Source organism: Lonchura striata, chromosome 12 (genome assembly GCF_050655825.1).
Source record: "Lonchura striata isolate lonStrDom1 chromosome 12, ASM5065582v1, whole genome shotgun sequence".
In the NCBI taxonomy this organism is placed as follows: domain Eukaryota; kingdom Metazoa; phylum Chordata; class Aves; order Passeriformes; family Estrildidae; genus Lonchura; species Lonchura striata.
Window position 1 is genome coordinate 4,184,199 of NC_140714.1, and position 18,587 is coordinate 4,202,785.

General features: G+C 42.4%; 1 protein-coding gene across 21 annotated transcripts in view; it reads left to right on the forward strand.

The window, feature by feature from the left end:
• FOXP1 (forkhead box P1) overlaps nucleotides 1-18,587 on the forward strand; it is a 380,257-nt gene that overhangs the window by 232,874 nt on the left and 128,796 nt on the right. Inside the window, exon 1 of one of the 21 annotated variants that reach the window (XM_085590039.1) lies at nucleotides 1-18,587. This exon is cut by the window's right edge and continues 3,371 nt beyond it. The exons of the other annotated variants lie outside the window; for them this stretch is intronic. The gene's annotated coding sequence lies outside the window, so the exon portion shown is untranslated. 21 annotated transcript variants of the gene reach the window in all.

Genomic DNA, 18,587 nt, shown 5'->3' on the forward strand with positions numbered 1-18,587 from the left:
CTGTTGTTTAGCAGCTCAACCAAAATCGGGTTTTATGGCTGGAGGTACAAACACTCGCATCACTCTGGGTCTTTTCCCAGCTTTCTTTTCCTGTAAATTTTCTCTGTCTGGAATGCTTATGGGAAATGTTATTTTGTTTTTGTTTGCAACAGCTCTGTTGTTTTGATTTTGTCTGAGTGGTATGGAAAACAGTACGTCACTTGGAGTGGGTGTTTTGTCTATTGGCCATTTGGCTATTCCACATATATTTCTCATACTTACTACATGATGACAAGGGAACCCAAATGGCATAATTTTCCAGCTGAATTTTGCTTTCCAGTTTAATAATAGTGAAAGGAAAACAAAGTTAATAGATTTAGCAGTTTTGATACTGTTCACATGCTGATAGATGCCTTTGGATTTTTTTTCCCAGTGGTTAAGGGTCTATTTAGACAAAGGTCAGATTAATGCATATATCAGTTTCTATAATAAACTGCATAAAGATTATGTTACACATTTTGCATACAGTTGTGAAAAGCTGTAATATAAGTACCTAAGTCCATAAAAGGGTAATAAACAACTTCAGTATCATCCATATGATTAGTCTAGGGTAGTTTTTCGAGTGATTTTTTAAGCAGTCCATAACAGAAGAAATAACAGCAGATGCCTTTTAATTGAAAAATGATCTGAAATAAATTTTGCACTTGAAAAGAGAACGTGGCATTCTCCATTTATCTGTTTAGCTGGAGAGATTTGAATGTGAGATACATGGATTCTTGCATAGTATTTACCATGTTGGGGAGAGCATATCGACAGACCACAGAATGCAGCTTTAAGACTAGATAATTTTTATGTATAGTACTGAAATATAAAATGGAAAGTATGATTAATTTTTCAATTTCTCTCAGCAGATATCTAATAATTGTGCCCATGGACTGCCAAAGGCTCCCATTAAAGATTTAAAATGCAAAGAAAGGTAGAATCAAAAAGATGGTATTTTGGATTAAATAATGTAAAAAAAAAACTGTAGGGCAATAGCAAAGTGAAAAGCTATTGGCAAAATAAAAGCGTTGTGTCAACTCTCCTTGAGACAATTTTCAACATTTACACATTCAACTACATCTTTTTTGTAGCTGGGATTTAAAATAAAAATCCTTAAAGGTTGCTTAAGCCAGCTATGATGTTAAAATACATTTTTGGACTTTCAGGTTATGATATACTTGTTCTCAACAGAGTGATGAAAAATGCAGTGTGTGACCCTGTGTTATAAATACCTCCATAAATACAGTGGCAAGGGGTGTAATCTGTTATCCAACATTTAAAAACATGTTAGCAAACTCTGTGGCATAACATTTCTTTCATTAAGTACCAACAGATACAGGGTGGCCAGAAAGCATTTCAACAGCTTCTTGGGAATGTGCTATTTTTGTTAGCCTTGGAAAAAGGGATGCTGCAGCTGTAGTATATAGAGGCTGTCAGAAAGGTCCAGCTGGACTTTTCCTCCCTTTTCTGTACTGTCTTTATCACTTTGCTCAGTTCCACATAATAACATCTTCATCTGAGATTGCTGTGGCACAGGGGAACTGCATTTGTTGATCAAATTTGGCTGGATAACACTGTGATCTCGTATCCTGAAGTGCGGAGATGTGCCTGGAATACGTAAGCATAAAGCTGGCCCCTTGATTGATTGATTCTGCCTGTCACAGAACAAGATAACTGGATCAGTAAATACCCTGTGCACTTCAACTTCATCTATACAATCAAAAGTGAGGGCATCATGGGGCTGAAAAACACCGAGGCATGATGGGAATATCTACATTTCAGAATGATAGCCAGGAACTTGCGAAAAGCGAGGAAGAAAAGAAAAATTTTTTATTCCTCCTTTTCCCCGTGTGTTTGTACACGGAGAGCAGTGAAAAGCACATTAATTTCAGTGTGCTTGTGGTGTGTCTGTGTCTCCCTGGATTTATTTCAGCTTCACATCTGTGTAATGCTGCTGCTGTTGCCAGTGGTGCTAAGCCAGCATAAGACAGGGGTAAAACAGATGATTCAGGCTCTGGATATTCCAGGGAAAGCACATTATTTGGGGTGTCCTATAAGAATGTGGTGTTTTATCAGAGAAATGTAATTAAGTCATGCACCTTACTTGAGTTGATTTGCTACTTTGGCAAGTCCCAGAACTGTTGGGCTGAGCATCCCAAATTCAAGCTGCAGGATCCAGCTTTATTGTGGGCGCTGAAATTGAATATTAAATGAGAATGAAGAGTGAAGGCACCAAAAAGAAAAAAGGTGAGAGGTGGCAATATTTTAGTTAAAAGGCCATACTATTATCCAGAAAACAGAATATTAGCAAATCAGGCAGGATTTTTGCTGTGTTTTTTCCAGTCTTTTTGGGCTAGAAAATAACCACCTTAGCACAATTTTAAGCAATTCTGAAGATCACTATTGCCCTCAAAATTGTGTGTGTGTGACATATTGGTGATGGAACTTGTCAGTCCATCTGCAGCTTGGCGTGTCCTTTGTCCTGCACTGCACGAGGTTTGTCTCTACGAGATGGGGTGACAGAGTGAGGAGAAGCCTCTCAGGTCACCTTCACCAAAGTGTTACCACAGCAAGGTGTGCTCACCTGTTCTGTCTCCTTCTCAGGTGGTACTTGACAAGCACAAGGTGTTAAAGCCACAACAAGATTTTTCCAGGCAGAGCCTGCTGTGGTCCTGTAGCATCTCACCCTCAGGTGTCTCCTGCACACCTTCCTGTGCAGGGACAGGTGTCTGATCCCTGTGGTCCCTTCCAGCTCAGGGCAGTCATTGATTCTGTGGTCCTCTTGCACCCTGTGTAACTGGATAAGGCAGCACCAGCACTGAAGCACATCCTTAGGCTCAGGGCTGCAACATCAGGCAATTCCAGGAGCAGTTTATTACAATGCTTTTTTGCTTTTAACTGTTTTTACAGTTTATTATGAGATTTATGTGTGGTGTTTAATCTGGCACTTCTGTTTAGTGCCTAATTTGCCTAAGACATAAGTAACACAACGTTATGTAAAGTACTTGTATGATTGCCTCAGACACCTTGGAAGTGTGAGGGGCTGGAGAGATCCAGAGCCCTGTGGTGGCACCTGAAGACCTCTCAGGCCATGACATGCTGCTGCATAAACCAGCCTAAGCAGAAAATACTGCCTGTTTTCCTGTTTAAGTATTCTTCTGCCTCTAGGACCAGTTCTATCTGGCTATGATTTCAGTATATGTATTGCTCCCAAGTACAGCATTGAAAGGATTAAATGGTTGACTGGGCTCTCTAAACTGTAATTGTCTCTCTCTGGATTTTCTGGCATTCCATATATTGGGGAAGGTTGAAAACTGTATGATCAGGTACTTTGCTTCCTTTCCTTACCTACGTGGTGACAAAAGGCCAGATATTCATTATGAGGAGGATACAGTATTTACTCTGGGTGCAGCTTTCAGCACTTGGTCGGAGTACCATTATTGTATGATACTGCCATGATTTTCTGGCTGTTTTGGATAAATAGTTGAAGGAAAATTCAACAAATGGTATGAATAGCCTTTTCCAATATGATTGTGTACCTCATTTTCCAAGATTTCCTCGGGAATCTGCTTTTGTTTCATCTAGCACCTGTCTTTCTATGAAAAGGATATTTTTTCTTTTGGTCTCCGAATAACTCAGAAGACTTAAAGTCTGGTGTGGCTGTGCACCAAAATTACTTCCCTTTTAGAGCCTGTGTGTGGCAGGCTTTGTTTGGAGAGAGGGTTTGAGGCTGTCCCCTAAGGGTCACAGGGCTTTACCTTTTTTTGGTCCAGCAGATTGCAGCTTTGAACAATTCCTTTCTAAGAAATTGGACACGGGTGAGTTGCAGTGGTCATGTATCTGTGAGGCTGCACACCTACAGTGCTTCCTGATGAGCTGCCCAGGCAGCCTGGGCACAGTTCTGCAGGCTGGTGGCCACAGCTGCCCAGCTGGGAGCTGGAGGTGGATGCTGGCCCAGGTACCAGGTGTGCTCGCTGTCCATGCAAAACAAACCTCAGGGCAGGTATCTGTGCTATTTGGCCACCATCTGGGAGAGCCACATGTGATGCTTGTTACCATATCTGTCTGCTGGAGGAGCTGGGTGCTCCCTGTGTGAGCTCTGAGGTTCTGCAGCGCTGGGAGTGCTCGCCAGATGAACGGAGGTGCTGGAGAGGGACAGTGAGCAGGAGCTGAAAGCTGGAAGGGAAACCCTGCTTTGTGCTGGCAGTAAGAAATAGAAGAAATAAAAGTCTCATTCTTCTCACCCAGCACCTGCAGTTGTTGTAAAGGGATGAGAAGCATCTTCCTCTGTGCTTTCTCTGGAGAAACTGGAAGAAATATCTAAGTCAAACTGATACCTGTAGGGTGTCATGACCAGAAGATTGTGTAAAGACTTTGCTTGAGGTTGTGGTGGATCAGACCAAGGAGATTCAGCCTCATGGGACATGTCACAATAGAGAGGTCTGGGCTACAGGTAGCCCTTGATGGCTCTTCACACTCCTAATGTAGCAGTCATTCTCTGATTTATGGCATTGGTGGAAAGACTGTTGAATTTGTTGGTGTGGAAATTAGCTGGAGCAAATTGACAGCTCGCTGTAGACTGTGGCCTTCTTTCACAAACAATATAACACAACTCAAAGAGAGCTTTAAGTCCAGCTATTTAATAATCTATGTGTTAAATATTAGCTAAAAATGCAAAAATTGGTATTATCTGCAAGTTTCAGACAGCTGGAGTTGCTTTGTGTAGAAAATATGTGGCAAGTATTTATTTTTAAATGTTGACCACTGCTATTAGGTATTTATGACATTGGAAACACAACAGAAGGCTAAAAGCACCACAACAGCCTCAGGTTGGCTCAAATTGGCTGTAACCACAACTTGAAGAGGGAGTTTTATCCAACATTAAATTTTGGAAAACATCTCACAGCGTTTCTCAGGGATCAAAAGCTTTGCAGAAGTGGTCACCCCTGCACAAGCAGTGTGAAGGATGAAGAAGCAATGAAATGTAGGAGTTTCAGGTGGCCAGGTTCATTCTAAATAAAGTCTCCTGGGGAGCAAGAACCTTCCTTTCTGTGTTATGTACCTCTGTCCTTGTTCTTTTCTTTTCCTCAGTCCTTCAGCTGGGTGGGGTGAGAAGAGCAATTTTTAGGCAGTGTCTACAGGGTGTTTTTATGAAGCACCAATGTGGGAAAACTCCTGAATTTGACACAGCAGTGGAAGGTGGGGCAGGTTCATGGCTCTGAGGGTAATTCTGAACCCCTCCACCGTGAGTCTTGTTTTCTTTGGCTGGAACGTCTGACAGGGCTGACATATTTATGTACAGAGCTAGTATTTAGCTTGGAATTTTACACTTATGAATGATGAACTAAACAGAACTCATTTATGTTTTTCCTTCCCTCTGTAGCTTTCCTTTTTTCCTCTTATTTTTTTGAAATGTGAGGTTACGTATTGCAGACAAGTCTCAACATATCCACCCTGTGCTTGACCACCGGAATTAATAAGTAGCCACATTCCTTGATGATTCTATAGGGATTGGAAGCTAAGCAGCCGAGTTTGCTATGCAAGAGAGTTAATAAAAATTTTCATTGCTGGAGGAAAGCTTATATACAGTAGTCTGTTTGTCCTGTATTTCAACCACCTGAGTCAGAGCCAAAAAAGCAATTGTCTACTACATATTTCAAACAGATGCTGAGGGGTAAAAGGAGTGACTAGAATTCTCAGCAATAAAATGCTGGCTCTTTAAGTTCCCTTGAAGGAAGTGAACCTATAAAATTTTTGCTGCTGACTTGTTTGTCCAGTTCTTTGAAGTATTTAACATTAATTTAGTCTGCAAATCATTGCCACCTCAATTTTTCATTGAAGTATCAAAGCCTGCTAAACACATAACCTTGGAGTGCACAAAAACCCCTGATTCCTTTAGCAGATATATTCATTTAGCTGTTACCCATTTGAAAACTTCCTCCTGAATCTGGTGGTGGGGTATGCTCTAGGTGTTTGCAAAGGAAAACTTTTTCAAGATTTTTTTTTAAAGCCTATTAATTTTACTTGCAGTAGGTAAGTGCATTTTAAGTGTTCCACTCTTTTCTGTTAATAACACCCATTGTTGCTCTGCATCAGAAACCGAGGTAGAGATCCAGGATGGTTGTGTTTGATGGAGCAGTGAGCTCTGCAGAATGATTAGAGGTTGTAGGTGTTGAGGAGTAGATGTGCCTGTCCTGTGCTCACCTCAGTGCAGGAGCTGGGTGGGGACACAGGCTGGTGGTGCCTCAGGCTGCAGCTCTGTCTGCCAGCAGTTCCTGGCCTTTTGGGCTGTGCCCAGGACTTCTGAAAATAAGAATTAATTGGTGACAGTCCCACTCACGCCCAGGGAAGATGAAGTGTTTCCTTTGTCTCAGATATTCCATCTTCCAAGCAGTCTTTGGGCTCAGACCAGCAAAATATATGCAAGGGTCAATTTTTGCCTTTTTGGCAAAAAATAGATAGTTCAGTGATAGATACACTGGCAAGTTTCTGAGGTTAGTTATTGCTATGAGATCCTGATCATAGCCTCTTCATAGGGGTTTCTTTTTTTCAGGGATTTTTTTTTTTTTAATATATTTTCCCTTTTGACTTCTTCTTTTGAAAGTTAAATTTGTGATATTCTCCTGGGCCTTGTGCCCTGTCAGACAGGGAGGAGAAGACCCCTGGTCCCACCACTGTGGGTTCCAGCAGAGCCATGCCCTGCCCTGCCTGGCACTGCCCACGGCAGCACTGCTGGGACCCAGCACTGGCACAAGCAGAGGACATCAGCTGTGAGGGGAAGCTTAAAAAATGCCATCAGGCTTAACCTGGAAAAAAATATCAACACAGAGGGTGTCAATTGAAAACCAGCAGGGTGGGAAAGCTGCTGCACTGTAGTGGGAATGCAGCAGCCTCAAGGCCCTTTAAATGATTGGTGACACACTAGAGATATTGTTAAATTACCTTTTTTATTGGTTCTGGAGTCTTATGTCTTAAAAGACTATTCTTGGGAAGAAGTCAAGAGAATCCTTATATTTGGTTTAGGTATAAACCTGAGATACAAAACCTGGATGTGGATTTGGACCTGAACTTTTCCAGTGTCTGGGGAGTATTTCAGGCTGGGATTTTGTTGTGAGACCTCTCTTTGCATGTGCTGGTCTGCAGGACTTGTGTGTGGTGTTAAACTGCAGCACAGCCAAGCTTCAGCCAGGGATGTGTTGGTATTTTGGCATGTTTCCCCACCAAACAGGGAAATAGTGAAGTGTTTCTGTCTTAAGGTTGTTTGAAGAGCAAAAGGGTCATTTTCTGTTTTGTTTTCAGCACCAAAAATTGAACACGAGGATTTACCAATTTGTAAAGCCACTGATTATATTGAAGAGAGGAACAGAAAGGGTTTGAGTTATGGTAGTAAGCAACAAAAGAAAAGGCTTTTTGCATCTAATTTAACTTCTAAATGTTCAGAACTACTTGTCTGTTTGTAGTTCATGAGTATTGTTTCCAGTGTTGAATTCCTCTCATCTCTGTGTTTTCATTGCCCTGTGTGTAAACTGAGATGGTGGACAAGAGGCTTTTTAGTTTTGTTGAAGGACTTCAGGATGATTTTGAAGGGACTGTATGTTGCTAGTAGTTTATAAAAGTACCTGGAGCAAAGGCTTAATGAAGGATTGCTGGTGAAACACTTTAATCCAAACACTCTGGTTAAGACTTTCTCTCCAGCCTGCATGATCCCATATTTTACATTCACTCCCAGCATGGACTTCCTTTGCTGAAGGTCCCATAGGTAAGCCACGAGAGCAAAATATACTACAGGGCCTCATACTAACACTTGGAGTGGGAAACTTTAACTGTCCAACCTAATTTTTCATGGCCATAGAACAATAGCTGCGATTGTGTTGTGGGTACAGAGGTGGCCACCAGGACGGCCCCATTAGCCCAACACAGGCAGCTCTGCCCCCTTCTTGGGCTGGGACCAAGCTGTGGCCCACGGTGGCTGTTTTTTGTGTCCCATGGCTGTTTTTCTCCTGTGCTGGAGGGAAATCATCGTGGTGACACGTTCCTGCCAAGGGGACAGGGCTGAGCACAGCCGTCGCCCGCGGAGCCGCGTTTTGTATCTGCCTGCTGGGGAGCAGCTGCAGGCAGAGGAAACCAATAGGGATAATGGTGATGCTGAATGGGAAGAGAAGATTTTTTGAACCTGAAAAGGGCTGTTTATGTATCATAACCTCCTTTTCAATGCTGTAAACCCTTTGAAAGCAGCCTCCTCTTTACTCTGTGCAGCACGAAGCATCCAGGTTGGCTCCTCGGTAACAGCGGCAGCTCAGCGCGGTTTTAGTAGCACTGTGGAGGAATGGGGAAAATTTTGAAAAAAATCTCAACTGGCCAAAAAAAAATTCAGCATTTTTCAATTCTGTATTGATACTTGAGCAGCAGGCTGGCAGCTACAGAGTGCTGAAATAGCTGTGAATTGGTAATTACGAATTACAGCAGGAGATCGGTTCAGCTTAGTGTTCCCAAAGCCTGAGAGATCAAAAGGTGCTAGTGAGAAAGGTAAAGCATCCAGTGGCAGTGAATATGCCAGGCTGTCTGAAACTTAGTTGCACTCACTAGTTTGTATCTGAATTTTGTAAGGGGGAAAATTTTAAAAAGGAGAATGTGGATAACATTTCTATGGAGTCATGGGTATCGCCAGGAAAATAACAAGGATGTGAAGCAATTGCTGGTGTGCTTGTAGGTTTTTATATTTTTCTCAGTTTTATCCATTATTTACCTAGCAGAGCAGTAATTAAAGGAAAAAAAGCAGTAAGAAGCAGCAGGAGAGAAAGATTTTTCCAGCTTGTTTTTCCTTAATTTTCTATCAGATGCAGAGCAATACAACCATTTATTTTTTAAGCTGAAAAAGTGCACCTTTCCCTTTTTGTACCCTTTTCTTCCCAGCTGTCATGTACAGGCAATGGCAGTGTCAGATATTATAGTTGTGTGTCACGTTTCAGCCTTGTCTGGGGGGGTCAGTTACCCCTGGTTCATGTAGACCCAGGTTGGTATCTCTCAGGCTTTTGAGAGCATCAGTAAATAAGGATTGAGATTTTGAAGCAGGGGATATCAAGAGAAGCAAAGGATTTGTGAGCATGCATAGAGACCAGGCATCACCTCCAGCTGCTCAAAAGGTCCCAGGTAGAGTGAAGTTAATCATGAGAAGAAATGGTCCAATTTTAAGGTGGCAAGCTTTTGCCAAGCTCTTACCCAAGGAGGAGGGCTCTCTTTCCTGGAGAGCAGCCTGTCTGTCTGGGATGTATCTAGTAAAAATTCAGAGATATTTTTCACCACTTTTAAAACCCTTTCACCAATTCCCCAGATTATTGGCAAAATAAGGGTAGTGGCAGATTCCTAATAACTCTTTCCCTTCTGCATCAATTATGTGTCTTTGTGAGGCAGAGGTTTGAGTCAGCTCTCCTTCATTTCGCTGTTCTGGTCGCTCCCAGGGGAGGCAGTCTCTTGGTAATAGGAGCTACCTCAGTTCAGAGAAGAATACAGATTTGTTCCCTTCTCAAATGACACATGACTATCAGGCATCTCATGGGTTCTCTGAGTGGGCACATGAATTGAACCTTTTAGGAGTCTGGGTGATTAATGGCCCTGGTGGGTAGGAAGCAGACGCTTGTTACAGGTCTGGGGGATCTGCCTGGCAGAATTAAAAGCTGCCTTGGTGGCAGTGCCCTTTTACTCTCCTGAGCTCCCCTGCAAACACCACCAGTACTGCTCAGAAAAGGAAGCAAAGTTCACCACAGGGTGGTTTAGGGGATTTTTTTACTTTTGTTTTTGTTGCTCATGTATTGTTGTGTGGGTTTTCTTACAGAGCGAGCACAAGAGATGTTTTAATTAGCCATGGTAGAATTGTTTTTGGCTGCATATGACTCTGTTTATTAAGGATCCTGGGCACATTGACATGGCTGTGATCCTTGAGTCTCAACCTGGCTGCTGAGGCAAAGTCTGTAGTGCTGCCGGTGTCTGTGGATAGGGCTGGATCCCAGTGCCAGTGTCAAGTGGGGATTTTTTCCTAATATGGACAGTAGTCCACAAGCAACTGGACGAGGTCCATCAAGCTAACGTCGCCAACAGCCAGTAGAAAGTTTGGCTGTGCTCTACTTGGACCAGCCCTGAGCTAGAGACCAGAAGGTAAAAGACTTTTTCACACCCTCTCTTGCCATCACATGGCCAGTGCTGAGGTACTGAAGGCACAGCCCCAGGGATGCTGACGGGAGGTGTTGCCTGCTCACCACTTCCCTCTGCAAATAGCTGTACAGTCCTAGCTTTTGCAAAATGAAGGTGTTTTGTTTTGCTTTGTTTTGTTTTGTTTTCCTTCAGAGAAAGCTCAGAGAAGGAACGCAGCAGGCACTGGCATGCCTGTCTAAACCCCTTCCTTTTCTAATTTTTTGGAACATACTCCTCTGTTTACCTTCTGGCCTAATACTGATGCATTGCAAGTGTTTCCACTCACAGAACTTCCACTTGTCCCGATTTTGACAATGTGAAAGTTCTGTATATTAATTCTTATCTGAGTTCTCAGTGGATTGCACAGCCAGTGCTTTAAATGGGCACTGGCAGCCCTTTCCTGGTCAGCAGGAAACAAACTAAGTTTGTTTCTAAGGAAAATATTGTGAAGCAAAGGAGGGGTTTGTGTTGGTTTGTGTTGGTTTTGTTTTTTTTTTTTAACATCTTGATGTTCTGTATTAGGCGTAGACTGTTTTTAAACATGAGCATGTGTTCCTTTTCTTTGATGTTTTTCATGAAGAAGATTCTGTCTTCCACTTTTAACAAAAGGCTCATGTTCCTTTTAGGTTGTTTTATTCTGCTAATGATACTGTTTACTCAGATAAATAGGTACGTGTGTGTGTGTGTGTGCATTTAAAATGCAACATTCCCCTTCAACACACCATGGATACATAACAGAACTGATCTTCTGTAGTGATCTGTGCCAGAATTTTCATGTTTTGAAATTAAAATGGATTCTCCTTATCTTCTCATAGCCCCTTTGATCCATTGCCTGTGGGTGCATCGTGGCACTAACGACAGAGGACGGGGAAGCTTCAGCTTTGTGTGGCATCATTAGGTCCACAGCATTAGCAGCATCCCTGTGAGGAGCTGGCTGTGCTCCCAGGGTGCCAGGAGAGCAGCCTGCTTCCCTCCACCTCCCCTGTGCTTGATGCCAGCTGGGATTCTCCCCCTGGAAGGGTCCTGGGTGTTCCTGCCGGGTGTTTCTGCATCTCTCTTCCCTTCTCCTGACCCTGTCAGTGTCTCGGCAATGGGGATTCCTTGCAGTGATCCTGCTTTCCAGATCTTTTCCTTCCTCCAGGTAGCAAGGGCTAAACTTGGAGATTCTCCTGTGCATCAACTGTACCTGTGCTGAGAGTTTGTTTTGTTTTTTTTTTTTTAGTTATTAATTCAGTCCAAAATTTGTGATTTCTATCCGGTCACAACTAAATAGCTTGAACCTCTCTGCCAGGGCTTTGCATGCAAGTACTGTCAAAACTGTTCTCAGTGATGAGTCAGTTGCTTTTTTTTCCCTCTTTTTTCTTTTATTTTAATGACGAGTACGCAGTTAGTGTACCCATTAGAGCGTGCTGAGGGATGGCATGGAAATGAGGATACACATGTGTATGTATCAGATGCTGAAGAGCAGCATTCGTGTTATAAATATAGCTCGGCTGTGTTCCTTCTTACATTTCAATTTTATAATCCGTTCCAGAAGATTTGGACAAAAATACTGTAGTGTAAGAGAGCATTAGTTTCTGGCTTCTTCAAATAATAATTCTTGGTAGAGAAACTAGTAAATAAAGCTCTGAAGATGGGCGAGATGACATCTTTCCTAGTTCTAGGAATTGGACTTGGGGTATAGATTTATACAAGGTAAAATAAAGGACAAGTGGAAGCAGGAGCAAAACTGTATGTTTTATTTTTTTAGTTTATTGCTAAAATGTATGAATAGTCCTTTTTTGTTTGTTTTATTGGTGTGATTATGTATGATCTATCTTTACATGTATACTTTTTAGACCTGGTGGGCCCACTGTGATTAAATGTTTGCTTTGAATACGTGTCCAGCGTGTTAACTTTTCACAGTGGAAAGTTGTTAAATTCATTTTTATACAAGGGGGAGGGGGGAAGAAAAAGGGGGGGAAAAAAAAAAAAGAGATTGTTAAATGTATGGAAACCCTTATTGGCTGAATTATATAACTGAATTCATTCAACATGCTCCGTGTATCTTGTTCTCCTTTCAGTATTGCCACTCTGTTCATCACCCCTTTTAGTGCTTTAGGCATATGGTGTGCAGTACATCCAGGGAAGTGTCAACAATATGGCATATGTTATACATACTGATCTTGATACACCGTAGAAAATAATGGGCCTAACTTTAAAAGGCACGGTGCTAAGAATAGAGCGTGCTGCAACATGCAGACAGTGAATCCGCCATGAATGTCATGTTTGAAGACAAAAAGAGCTGTATTTTTCATTACTTTTGTGGCTTGGTTTGTATCTTGGCGTTGCTGCAGATCAGAAAATGACAGTGAGATGAGTGCAGGCGGGATCTGATCCTGGAATTCCAGGCTCTGTGGAGACTTGGGGGTCGGCTTGAGCAGGGGTCGGTGCAGGCAGGACGGAGCAGGGAAGGCAGGGAACTGTGGACGTGCCCACCAGAGCTCCAGGGCTTCCCCTGTGAGCCAGGAAGGGCCCAGCAGGGGCTGTGCTCCCGACATCCATCCGTGGGAAGAGGGACGGGGACAGGGGATGTCCGGATGCGCTTCCAGGAGTCATTAGATGGTCGCATTAGCTCACCACTTAGCTCTGTCTCCACGCTGTAAATGAGCCTGCACAAGCAGATTGCAACGCTTACATTAAAACCACACTGGTGGAAATGAGTCTTTCCAGAGACTCTTCCAAGGATCTGCCCATTAGGATCTGACTGTAAGATCGGGGCTCTCATCTGGATTCACAGCAGTAAAAATGAAGATGAAACGCTCTGTTTCTCATTTCTGGATCCTGGACTTACTCAGCTGCCCATTTCACAGGGAATATTTCGTCCCAGGAACACTCATTTCTAAATTAGAAAAAAATTTAAACAGAGGATCCTTTAGAATACTCATCTTGAAAATTGTTTCAGGGAGTTTCATCTTCAAAATAAATGATTCATACCATTGTATAGGTGCATGTATATCTGTATGTCTGCATTGTTGTTTATTGTGCTGCACTGGCCTGGCTCGAGAGCTGTAGCATCTGAAGTGCAGAGAAGCAGTGACTGGAGAAAGGAATATCTTCTTTCCAACAAAGACCAAATATTTGTCTGTTATCTCTCTGGCTGTTGTAGTGGTTCCTCATGTCCGCAGAACTGAGCAGATCACCACACAAATAAAACAGTGCAAAATAAAAATAATTATTTATTTTTAAGCTCTGTTGAATGCTGAATATTTGGTGCAAGTTTATGAAGGTTAAACATTAATAGCAGATGTTGTTAATGAATAGAAGGCTTGAGCCAGCTTCTGAGACCTTTGAGTTAGTACATGAATTTTCTGGTTGATGACAATACTTGTAACATGCCTAATTATGAAGTAGTGTTCTAATCAAGCCTTGAATAACTGAGGAATTTCCCCTCCTCTTTTGCGGTTATTTCAGTGGCACACGCAGAGATCGCTTCAGCGCCTGTGCTTATTCTTAGTGATTTTTCTTTTCTTGGAACATTCATTGAGGTTTTTCCCCAAGAAGCGCACGGATTCCCGCTGGATGTCGGCGCGCGCGCGGGCACAGAGGGTGACACGTGCGTGTCCCCTCCACCCCGGCCCACCAGCAGCTGAACTGGTGCCAGCCTCTGGAGTTGTTGTCCCAGTTTGTCACACTTCCAGGTGAAGTACGTGAAAGTGATTATAGGTAATAAATATCTCTTTTTTTTAAACTTATTGCAGAGGCAGTTTTTCCCCTGTTAATGAGGGTAATTTGACTTGGTTGAAGGATTGCAGTTCTTAAGAATTAATGCAGCAATCCAATTCAAAGATTTAAAGAGATCTAAGATTTTTCACAGGTCGTGTGCTAGTGAATGTGCTCCTATCACATAGCAGCTAATGGACTTGAACAACAGTCTGTCATTTACTGTTACCTCAGTGTATAGCAGCTTTGCCCTTGATAGCGAGTATACTTTCCCAGCAGTGCAGGTTATTTAGTAGTGCCGTGTATTTGTAACACTTTTAAGAGACAGTATCTGATTTCTAACAGCCCTAATTACTGGATAAAGCGAGGTTACCTTTCTGACTTTCTTAATTATGTGTTTGGATCCTAATCTGTGTGAGCCTAAAGTGGTTTAGGCTCTAATAGCTGACTCCTCTTTTTGTTTTTTTTTTGGATTTATCTCTGTGCATATACATCTGTAAAATAATTTCTGTGTTGCATTTTCACTGTATCAGTGCTCAAAGGTTAATTCTGCAAATGCCAAAGTGTTAGGCACTAGTCTCCATAAGGTCCCCTTGTTTTTAGGGATGCATTATTACCTTTTAACAGTGTTTTGTAATGACTTATTTGTAAATGCTGTTGGAAATGCTCTAATTTCTTGATCCTATTATGTTCCTGGATATGAAAAATCCTATTGTAAGGTAATTAGAAGGATTCTCTTGTATTTAAATGTGTGTTCTCTAGACAGTGTCACTCTATACTCTGCACACAAGAACCTTTGTTCTTTAATTAGAAAAAGGACTAGAGCTCATTAATTGTGGGTACAAAGTGATGTCTGCTCAAATGGAGAAGCAATAATACAGTTTAAATAATGATTGATCCTACATTTTAAGTCCAACACTATTTCGTACTGATAGTGATAAATAAGCAACATATAATGCAGGTTGTGAAGCAATGTGTGAAGATTTTTATTGAAAAATCTCTTTTTGCAAGGATAAACCTGTGTCTGGCACAATAAATAAAGGATGGATGGTACACACACGGCGTCTGCCGTTTAGGAAAGTCAGCATTTGTCAACAGAGCACCACAGCAATAGCTGAGATACTGGAGTTCACTCCACCCCATACTTTAGAAAATGAAATAATTGTGAGAGCTGTGCAGTCAAAAGCAGTTTGGATCTTGGCCTTACAGAGCTATTATTGTGATGAAAAGAATATTTTAATTACTGCTCACAAACAGGATGAGTTATACATGTTTGAGTATTTTGTAGGGTGTTTTCTTTTGGACGCAACTGTACTTTGTTCCCTGAATTTCACCATTTCCCTGCTGTCCCCTTGGGAGGAGAAAGATGAACTTGTGAAGTTGAACCCAAGACCCTTCACCAAAAGGCTTTGGTTTGTGTGGTGGCTACAGAAACGGGGTGGGCTGAGATGTGCACTGCAGGGTGAGCTCCCAGCAGTGGCCCTTGCCAAAAGTCAGGAGAGTGTTGTGCTGAGCTTGGCGGTCCTGCTGCCAAGGTGGGATGCCAGAATGGTGCCTGAGTTTGGAGTTTGGGTCTTGTCTGGTGAGGCTGGGCTGGGCTGGGGGTGATGCCCCTGTGCCTCCCCAACCTGCAGCTCCACCTCCTCCACAAACCCAGCAGTGCCCGTTCCTCTCCTTGCCCTGTCTCGTGTCAAAGAGTTAAGAAAGAGAAAGCCTGTCTTAATTTTTCTAACCCAAATGAAAGCATGCATTTACAAGGCAAACCTTTCCCATATGAAGAATAGGAAAGCTGGAAGATGATTTCCTGCTGTATTTCACATATCAAAATGGTTAATGTTAGGCTGGGGTTTATATTTCACTCAAAGCGTATTGGCACTGAAAGAACCCCAGGAAGAGTGGGGTTTCTTGGTATCCTTCTCAGCTGTATTCCTCTTGGTGGGAAAGAAAAATAGTTTTTAAAAGATAAAAAACCTGTTCTTCAATTGACTATGCAAAAATCTTATTGCAGTATTTATTCCAAACCTGCACACATAATGTTCAGTGAAGGAGAAAACAGCAAAAAACAGTTGTTGATGGACTTAGGCGAGAACTGGATTAAATAAGCATTAGTCTACTGAAGCTGATTACAGGAATATGAAAATGCAGTATCTTAATGGTACATATTTTCATGTGGCAGCTCAGTTGCCTTTCATTTTGCAGCTAATATGTCTATTCTTATGAGTCATTTACTTCTTTAATTACCTTTTGCAGGCAAGGCACCATGGTATATTAATGTGAATGATTTTTACTGCCAGTTTATCATACAATGCCCCAGAAGTTGAAAGGCGTAATTGACTTGGAAGAGCAGCTCATGAAGGAAACAATATTTAGTTGACAGTTTTCCTTGTACTCTCTGTTGACGTTTATGAGTTTACACTATGCTAAAGGAGTAATAAACACAATTTTCTTTCAATAACAGGAAAGAGTCGTTTTTAAAATACATTTGTGGAAAACAGATTTGTTCATTTCTGGAATAATATAAAATAATGTGTTTTCAGTGATGAGATGTATATAAGACTGTCAATTGAATTAAACCTCGGAAGGTGCCTTTATAACCTGCCTTAGAGCGTTAAAAGATATTAGGGTGCATATGAATCAAATCAGTTAGATGAATATTTAAATTATACACAGATTTGGATAAATCATATTCAGATCTGCATGTTAAATTATTTGCTGGCCTTCTCTTGTGGTGGAGGGTGAAAGTTTGCTGTGGGAATATGAGGGACAGAGGCTCTGTTTCTGTAGATGGAAGAACTCTCATCAGAAAACTCCTGATAAACCCCGATTAGAGGATTATTGCAGAAAACTTTCTATAACTTCCCTAGAGCCAGAGGCTTCAGGAAGGTTTAAAATCAGCTTTGCAATCCGTCAAAGTCCATTTTCTCCTGGAATGCTACTTTTATTGAAATGACCTTGTCAAATCGCAAATTCTTTTTCCCAGGCATCCCCAGGACCGTGTGCAGGTATGATTAATCATCCCATCCCGCTTTAATTAATTTAAAGGCGCCCACGGCCGGGGCGGCAGGAGACGCCGGCTGGCGAGGGCAGCGCTTCCCCGCTCGGCTCGCAGGGAGTTAAAACTTTTCACAGTTTTCCCGATTGTTTGCAGTTCAGCCCTCTGCAACATAATGAAAGTTTTCGAGCCATCTGTTGTTAAGCTGGCGGTGAGCAAGGCCAGTATATCCAAACAAAGTGCTGGCCTGCTGTAAACGGAACCTGTCAGTTTAGCATAGCTGCGCTGACCTCCCCGGGCGCGGGGCAGCGGGTACCAGGCACCGGCTGCCTGCTCAGCTTCCAGGCGAGCTTCTTGGGGGGACCCTGTTTACTTTTTCCACTTAGCGGTCCTCCCACAGGCTTGGACTAGTTTATACTAAATCTTTACATTGACTCTGTTCTATTTTTTTTTTTAACTTTCTCCTTTTTTCTTCATCTTTCAGGCCGTGCAGAAAAATAATCTATTAATACCCCACGGTGAGCTTTTAAGGAGGTGATGGGCGGTGGGGGGGTACGACACAGGACAACAACTTTTGTGATTCTGTAACTCAGTGTGTGCATGTGTGCCGGCAAGACTCTCTCTCAAAAGAAAGAGGCATGTTCCCAAGTATCCCAGCTTGCTTTCCAGCTCCTATTGTTCCCTTTGTTCTGTATTATTTAAGATCAGTTACTCATTTGCTTCAGAGGACTGGGAATAGCAGACAAGGTAGAGCAGAGCAGCCAGCATCTATTGTCTTCCTGGGAGCCACAGTTTGCATCCAGAGTGGCTGGAGCAGCCTCCCTCCTGCTTCTGTTTGCTTCTGTTCAAGGGGTTAGTAGCTCCAGCCTAAAAGTACTGGAGAACTTGAAACCTATTGAGTAGAATTGCCAAGATCAGTCTGGAAATGCCCTTTATTTGTAGGGCTGTGTGGTGGGGAATTGCTTTCCTCTCTTGTTTGTATGAAAGTCATGTTAGTTTGGCCTCATCTCCTTTGCCCTCAGTATGTTTGTGCTTTTTCCAGTCATACATCTCAGACTGCCTTCCCTTTTTCCTTCCTCCGTAAAAGTTATTTTATTTATTCCTTTTTGTCTGGGATACAACACGTGTCATTTCTCAGCTGGTATTCACTCAATACAAGTGATTTTAACTGTTTTTTAGGATTGGCAACAAAACTTGAAGTTCCTGTGCCAGGAAAGTGACTATTTGGTATTACCTGTTTTCAGTGTTTGTTTTTTGGACTAGACCTACGGTAAATACCTTTATGCTACTGCTGCTGCCAAATTCAGTCTTTGCTTTCTACACTTGTGCTGTACCTGCTCACTGGTCTTTGGCTGGTTTCAAGTGTGTTTTACTTACCTCATGATTCTTGGAAAGCAAACCTGATCGTCAGTGACCCCGAATGCTGCAGTTCTCAGTCAGGAGGAGTTTTGCCTGAGGAGGAGCTGCTGAATTTGTGCCGTGTGTGAAACCAAACTGTGTCTTTGCAAAAGTGCGTCATATATTTTAACAGTCTGGTGAAAATGCACTGGAAGCACTGGAAAAGCAGTAAAAGCTCTGGAAAAGCAGTGAAAATACTTGGCCTTTCCTGAAGACCTTTCTAAGGACTTGTGCCAGTGCCCACCAGAGGGTAGGAGTGCCCAGGGGATGAGGGGGAAGGAATATG